Raw genomic sequence first — 8,307 nt, forward strand, 5'->3', positions numbered from 1 at the left:
CACCTCGGGGGAGAACCATTTTTTTCCACTAATGAAATGGAGACCATCTTGGACCCTCTTCCACCTCCTACTTTGGATGAGGGGGAGACAAAGGAGAGGGAGGTCGATGAATCAAGTCTGGTGGTCGCAAGTCTTAGCGAGGATGAATGTCATGATGATGAAGATGATGAGATGGAGGATGAAGAATTCAAAGATGATGACCAACGCATTCACAAATGACAATTCTGTTTCTCTCTTTATTGATTTAGGAGCCATGGGCTTAGAATTGGATGATGCTTCTTGTAGGGATCTTTTGGAAGATGATTCATAACCATTTTGCATACTTTACGTTATGAGTTTTTTGGTCGTGTCATCCATTCATCTCTCTCTCTCTCTCTCTCTCTCTCTCTCTCTCTCTCTCTCTCTCTCTCTCTCTCTCTCCCCACTTCCTCTCTCTAATTTTGTGAAACATGCTAAATTATGTTAATCAAGTGATAGTGATTAGTTTAGCTGTAACCAAGTGTAATCCTACATAGCTAATTATTGTTCCATGTTTCATCTCTTTTTTAAAAGTTTGAAAAATTCGTATAATGTTCTTTAATTTTTATTAAGAGGAGGGAAACACCATTTTTTTATTTTTTATTTTTTTTGGGGGGGGGGGGGGCATATTTAAGCCAAAATTTGAATGTTTAGGTGCTCAATCGTGCTCCAAGGATAAATGTGATAATAATAGCGGCAATATTAGAGGTAAATTACGTAGTAATAGTCGCGGAAATATTTGCGGTAATATTTGAAATGCAAACCCTCCCCCCCCCCCCCCCCCCCCCCCCCCCCCCCCCGCCCTCCTCTCTCTTTCCTCTCCAGCTGATTTTGGACCTTCTCTCTACAAAACGCGATAAAAGACCGCGGTAAACAATTAAAGATTTTCATAGTGTTGTCAATACCAAGAAAACTGGGTGCCGATGCCAACTTCTACCATCAAACGAAGTGTTTCGCGTGCTCAAAAATGCCGGAGTCATCGAAGTCAAAAATCGGAGTGTGTGGTGTGTGTATCTGATGCTGAAAGGAGAACTCACGCATGCCGATAGTATGTGTGTGTGTGTGTCAAAAAGTATACACCCTGCTTCTCTTTATCCAATGTAGGAGAACAAGCACCTAATCTCCATGTATCACCAAAGCCAATGTTGAATGTTGGAGAATCATCAAGAATCGAATCTGATGACGAAAACATCGGCTATATAAAAACTACCTTTTTCTCTACTACTAAATGAAGGTCCTGAGCGCATAAACGGATTCAAAAGGTGGGTAAACCCTCAAGACGCCTCTTGGAAATACTCTGGTGATGACGAAGAAGCTGCAACAACAACTCGAATTGAAATTTTGAAACTGCACACACAAATTTTTAGCTCTTTCTCTCTCACACACATACTCTAAGGTCTCCAATTTACTATTGCATGCTGGATTCAATCTCTGAAGTTCCTCTATTCAAGCTTTTGCACAATCTGCAAAAGCTCTACACACTGTACAATATTTGTTGTGTCCTTCACCTAAAGTTGCAAGCCTTAGCTCATTCTGAAGCTTGTGCACGTGTGGGGAATGAAGATGCAACAGAAGCTACGATACCACTTGTGGAGTGTGCAGTGTGTTCGGAGTGCAAGGGAGAAGAAGAGCAGACATAGAGTGTTGGTGGAGCGTAGCATGAGGAGTGATCCCTCACTTCTCCTTATTGTTCTAAATGATAAAAAGAATGGATAATGTTAATACAATCAATGTGATGGGTGCCTGGCTAGCTGATGTGAACCCTAACAGTTTGGATTCCCTCCTTGATGATGCATGCAACCGTCTCTGCACAAGAGACATATCAATGTCTTGGACATCAAAAAAACTTGCCAGTAGTGCGAATAGATGTTTTGGCAATGAGGGGGCAAGACTGTGCTTAATGCCTTCCCTCTCCCCCATAGGGCTGCCCCTCGCACTGAGGGCGGACTAGTACTAGTGAGCATATCAATGTGCTCTAGTCTAACTTGACTGTCATGAATATTTAACTTTCTTTTTTGCACTCCACTTTTTCATCCATAGTCTACCACATCCTCACCACATCCTTCTAGAGTAGTGCATCTCACCCACAATAACTAAGGAGGCGTTCTGAAATTTTTACTTCGTATAAGTAGATCAAAATAAATTATACGTTTGATTGAACTTATGAAAAAGGATAGGAGATAGGAATATGCAGGAGTGTCCAACAATAACGAGACGAATATGAAACACTTTTCATCAATGTATGGGAAAGTTTTTTTCATAAATGGCTAGACTTCTTGGACCTTGTAACGATGAAAATTGGGCGTACTAATATAATACTCCAAATTTGCAAAACTTTGAACTTTTTTCATGTAATTTCTATCCATTTTCTTGCTTTAACACCGGTTTTGAAGTCGGCCAATTATATTTTTCAGTGGTTGTAGGCTAAGTGAGACACATTATTTTTGAATGCCGCTCTACATTCACTGAGAACTGTCACCACATTCCTGTAAAAATGATGGAAACAACTATGGCCATGTGGCTATATGCAAGGGAGATCAAAGATTGAGGAGACCTTAAGATATGGTCTCAATTATTGAAGAATAAGGCACCTAGACATGCTGGTGCGTGAATGAATGCTTACTTACATGGTCTACGTTGTGCTTAGCATTGAAAGAAGGCACGTTTATTGGTGTGAATGGACGCTTACTTGTAAGTAAATCACTTTGGACAAGTCTAGAAGCTTTGGATTGGGTCCGTGAACAACTTCTTGAATTCCAAGAAGTCAACTTGACCATCTCCATTCTCGTCCACCCTGGCAATCATGTCCACGCAAGCGTCCAGCTGGCGGGCCTGTGGAAAGCCCAGCGAGCAGAGCACAGTCTGCAGCTCGCTTGGCGAGATGAAGCCATTGCGATCCTTATCAAACATGTGAAAGGCAGCCAGGAGATCCTCGTCCACGTCAGCGTCGACGGGCCTGGCGTCGAACTCCTCCACAAAGGAACAGACGCGCTCATAGAGCTGCAGAAACTCGTCCTGGTCCACGTGGCCCTGCGACTTGGTGTCCAGGCCAGCCAGCAGGGATCGAAGGAAATATTCGGAGGTGGGGAGCCCCAGTCTGTCGAAGATTCTGGCGATTTCGTTAATGCTGACGGTACCGTCGCCGTTCTCGTCGAAGGTAGAGAAGACGCGCTGGAGGATCTGGTGGGAGGGGGTGAATCTTGAGAGAGGAGAGAGTGAGGGGCAGCTGAAGCTGGGGGAGGCTTGGGAGCGGGAGCTTGCGGGTGCGGGTGAGTGGGGACTGAGGGAGCCTGAAGCGGAGGAACGGGGGCTTACGACGCACTCGAAGTGCCACAGGGCGTCAAGCAAGAAGGGTGCAGAGTCTGCAAGGGTATATGTAGCTGCAGGCTCGTGGAAGCTGGGTGGCGCGAGCTTGCCCTGAACTCTCGCTGCGTATGCAGGCCTTGCCATGGCGTGCTGTATTGCAAAGTTTTTGAGCTGCTTATTCAGAAAGATGATGTGCAGCGTGTTCTCGGCCCTTATAAAATCATAAAAAGCTTGAAGTCCGAAGTTTCCGAGAAGCAGCGGACCGTGCTTGCCACTTGTTGGTCATGCGTACTTCACCGTACTTGTGTACTGGGCCGGCCCATGATTTTTTGGAACCACTTGTTTTGACGGAAGTGCTACAGGCCGTACACGTCCCTCAAGCAGAAATTGCAAGGCAATGACAAAGGACTGGTCGGAGCCTCTGGTCCGAGTCCGGAAATCACTATATATATATATATATATATATATATAGAGAGAGAGAGAGAAGAGAGAGAGAGAGAGAGGAAGAAGAAGAATCAACGTCGTAGGAAACTATCCCAAGAGACCTTAAACATCTAACCGACGAGTAGAGTTGAACTCAAGACCTGTGAGTCAGGAGGGAGAGAGAGAGAGAGAAGTAAAGAGAAAAATCAGGGAGGGGTTCACACGTTTTGACCATACAAAGTTGCAAAATTTTACCAAACGCACTAGATAAGGTATACCGATGAAGTTTTGGTGAGAAAAGATATTGTTCCAAAACTAGAGAAACCCCCCCCCCCCCCCCCCCCCCCCCCCCCCCCAAAAAAAAAAAAAAAAAAAACCAAAAACCTGCCCCTTGAAAAAAAATTGGCCTTCGAGACAACATGCATGCGGTCTTCTACATATCGTGCGACGTGGCCTTCTCTAGACAACCTGTACGTTGAAATTGATTGCCTCTCTCGTGAACAAAATTCCTTGTTTGTTGTGACTTGTCTATCTCTCCTCATGGGTCTTTTATAAAACATGGAATTGCAATGTGTTTCAGATAAACAAGCCTTGGTAAAGAAGGGACTTAAGAGGACATTTATTGGCACTTTCTTTCGACGTAAAGAGAGGGTGATTGTTGATAGAAATGTACATGTGCCACGTGGGAACATGCCCTTGGATACTTTAGATCTAGATGGAAAAGGCATCTCAAAGAGAATCTTCTAACACCTTCTCCTAACTTCATCTCTTAGAAATTTTTAGATTCTTCTAACCAAATATCTATAGCTCCTTCTATGCGTATATAAACGTCTAACCAAATATCTCTAACTCTTATATGCCTTTGTAAAAGTAACCACACACATGTTGGCACAAAGAAAAAAAATTGTAGCATGAATCTTCTAGCACCTTCTACTGTCTTCATCTCTTAGAAACTTCTAGATACTTGAAACTTCTAACCAAATAGCTATAGCTCTTTCTATGCCTTTATAAAGGTACTCATACACATATTTTTGGAGAGTCCAAAAGCTCTTGTGTCTTCATCCTTGTAGAAAGCAGCCATAGGCACCTCTTGCTATCATCTACAATATCCACATGATTGTTGCAATAAATCTTGTTGATGTTTGTAGTAGCAACCACATCATCACTAATAGCATCAGCAGCTTGGTTCTCCTTATTAACTTCATCAGAATAGCCCCTCACCATGGCATGCAGCCCCTTTAGTTCAAGCTCACCACTGATCTAGAGCACACAGCCAAGGCAACTTCTTGTGCCATTTTTTTCCTTATAAATGCTATGTAGGGTCCCATAGCTAGGAAGTTGTGGTAAATGGCACTAATTTCACTAGAGAGAAAATGGGGCCCAAACATCATGTCATGATAGAGGAAGAATATGCTTGGGGAGAGAGAGAGAGAGAGAGAGAGAGAGATAGAGAGAGATCTATGCTAAGTTACGATCTGTTTATGACATCTTCTCCTCTCATGGGCAGCCCATGACCCAACTCTTGGGATTTCCCTGCTCAAAAAGTCCCTTCACTCATTCAACGTCGTGACCCCTCCCCTTTGCCCACATCAACATTAGCCTTCCTTTGCACGCCCAACCCTCCCTAGTCGAAGGGGGAGGATCTTGAGCTCTCAAGATCCTCCCTTAGTCGACGGTGGACAAGATCCTCTAGAACAAAGCTTTCAGAGATTCTATAATCCATGGTGTAGTCGGCTTCAATTCAGAAAGAGTTGCTGAAGAATGTGAGTAAATTGTGGCAGAAGCCCCATGGTTGGAGGCCTCAAGGAGGTCACTCTATGTAATACTACTCTATCACGTGCATTAGGGGGGGGCGGGGGGGGGGGGCAAGGTATGTTAGTATAGCATGTGAGCTCAAAATAAGGGGTTTTTAATTTGGTAAAAGGAACAAAATTACATTTATAGAAGGGGTTTTATTTGATTTTGAAAAAAAAATATGTACATATCTTAGTAGGAAGGGGGTTGTTTAATTACCTTAGAGCATGTAAATACATGGATTGCAAACCCAAATGATTTTCTCATATTAAACTGATCATTTAATGTGGGAGAATAAACTAGAACAAGGGTTAGAATATAGACATATCCTTTCGGGTCTATCTCCACATGCGGTGTCGTGCAACTCCGCTCCCATGCAAAGAAAGATGCCAAAAAAATGCACATCAAGTTTTTTTGAAGCTTATATGTTTAATGAATAGTGATTAAGGCCTGGTAACATGCCAAGTTCAATGTTGAATGTATGTCAAATGCGGCTGAAAGGGCCAAAACATGCCTTAATGATGCTAAAAAGTGTTATTCTTGAAGTGGACACAGATGGGATATTGTGACCTAGAACTGCAGTGCTCGATGTTCTCTACCAACCTGTCTTTACGGCTCGTCGATTGGAGCTACGGTGAAGAAGTTATGGCAGTTTACAGTTTAAGTCGATGTAGATCCGTACCGGATTGGGCAGCTGTAGCAGCTAAGGGGACAAAAATGAAATGAATGCATGGACCTGAAGTGCTCGCTTCATGGAGTGAGTCGGTCTTTTCGGATCAGTGATCGGAGTTCCGGTTGCCAAGAGATTCACCGGGGGCCGGTTCCGTACTAGTCTGGTCCACTCAACCGGAGTGCCATCTAGGAATTTTTGACATCGACCAAGTTTCGGGACATCATGCAGCAATGCTTTGGTTGATATGTTGTGCCTGACAAGAATATTATTTATTGGAGTTTGCTTATAACATGAAATCCCCAACACGGCTATGGCTTAAGCAGATATGAAGTCGAGGGTCTTTTGTCAAAAGAAATCACCTACACTTGCATCTTAATGGCTTGTGGCAAGGTCTGCAACACTAAACTGGGCAACAAAAATCTCGATGATAATGTCAGTCGAGGGCGGCTGAAGAAAGATGTTGATGATGGAAATGCTTTAATTGATATGTATGCCAAATGTGGTGCCCTTTACCCCAGCCGCCCATGGCCAAGGGCCAATGGCCGCCCATACTCAGAATTTAAATAGCCACTCAAGGGCCTCAACCTATGGCCGCCCAAAGGCAACCAAAGGAAGGCCGCCCAAGGGCCATTCAAAAGGGCCGCCCATTTAATCAATTGTAAAGGGTGTGAAGCAAAGAAAGCATGGCATGAGCTGCAGAGCAGCGAACGACGACGGGGAAGAGCTGGTCTTGCTCACGCAGGCCGAATAAAGGCTCGGATGAGCTCGCCGTAGAGACGGAACTTGCTCAGGACTCCTCGCGCTTTGATTTGGCAACAGCGGCGCTGGTTTTCGAGCTGATCCAAGGCGGCCTACCACGTCATCAAGAGGCTATTCCCATTAGCGATATCACTAATGGGATGGCCGAGAATAGGAATTTTTTTTCCCCATGCAACCTATATTAAGGGTCTCTCGTGTGATTTTGGGGCTCTCTCCTCTTTTCGAAAACTCTCTCTTCAGAAAGAAGGCAAGCCAAAGCTCTTAAGCACTTATTAACCAAGGTTAAGAGGGATCACCATAAGCTTAGGAAAGCCGAATCTTAATCTCTTAAGCCAAGTTTTCCAAAGCCCTTGATCTCATTAAACCTTAAGCTCTATGCCTAATCCCGCTATCATTAGAGGAGATAATCCTAATCCTCTTACGCTCTAATCCTAATCTCGGAAGCCCGCTTAACTCAAGGAAATCCTAAACCGTTTCTTCTTAATTCTAAGCCGATTCATCCTAATTCTGAGAAGATTCACCTCAATCCTAAGCCGTTCTATCATAATCCTAATCCAAAACTTGATAGCTATGGAAATTCTAAGCTGCTCTTATGAAAAAAACTCCCAAAGCCATAGCTGAAGAGAAGATCAGGCTCTCTCTCTCTCTCTCTCTCTCTCTCTCTCTCTCTCTCTCTCTCTCTCTCTCTCTCTCTCTCTCTCTCTCTCTCTCTCTCTCTCTCTCTCTCTCTCTCTCTCGATCTCGAAGCAGGAGGAGGGAGCGAAGCAGGTCATTATTGTTTTTCTTGATTAACACCTGGATTAAGCCAGGTTTCATCTTGTAAGGAGCATTAAGCCTCCATTAACAAGTGATTAATCATGGATGCTGTTGATTAACTGGTATTAAGAGAATTGATTGTTTTGAGCTCTGTTTCTACTAATTGTGTCAGTTGCACCTCTTGTCCCCGCACCTCCCACAGTCAGGGGCCCGGCCCGCCTTCCCGGGTCACCTTTCGCACAATTATCCCCCGACAGCGGCCATTGGTAAAGGGGCCCAAATGAGAGATAGTCTGTCAAAGAGCAAGGCTAGCCAATGGGGCTTAAAAGACCTTAGGGTTAGCTTCATTAAAGACCTCCAAAGGTTAGTGTTAAAAGTCCTTTGACCTTAGGTAAGCTAGGGCTAAGCTTGAGGTGGGAACCCGGCCCAAGCTTGAGCTGCTTGCCGTACTTGATGACTAAGGTTCTTGAGGTGCTTGTCATTCTTGATGGCTAAGGTGCTTGCCGTGCTTGCTGACTAAGATGCTTGAGGTGCTTGTTGTGCTTGCCGACTAGGGAGCTTGAGGTGCTTGTGGGAAC

At 44.3% G+C, this 8,307-nt stretch overlaps 1 pseudogene; it reads right to left on the reverse strand.

Moving 5' to 3' along the window:
- Window positions 1–2,200: 2,200 nt before the first annotated feature.
- LOC147461373 (calmodulin-like protein 2 pseudogene) lies at window positions 2,201–3,513 on the reverse strand (annotated as a pseudogene).
- Between the last annotated feature and the right edge of the window lie 4,794 nt (window positions 3,514–8,307).

Source organism: Adiantum capillus-veneris, chromosome 3 (genome assembly GCF_014529385.1).
Source record: "Adiantum capillus-veneris isolate H3 chromosome 3, ASM1452938v2, whole genome shotgun sequence".
NCBI lineage: Eukaryota > Viridiplantae > Streptophyta > Polypodiopsida > Polypodiales > Pteridaceae > Adiantum > Adiantum capillus-veneris.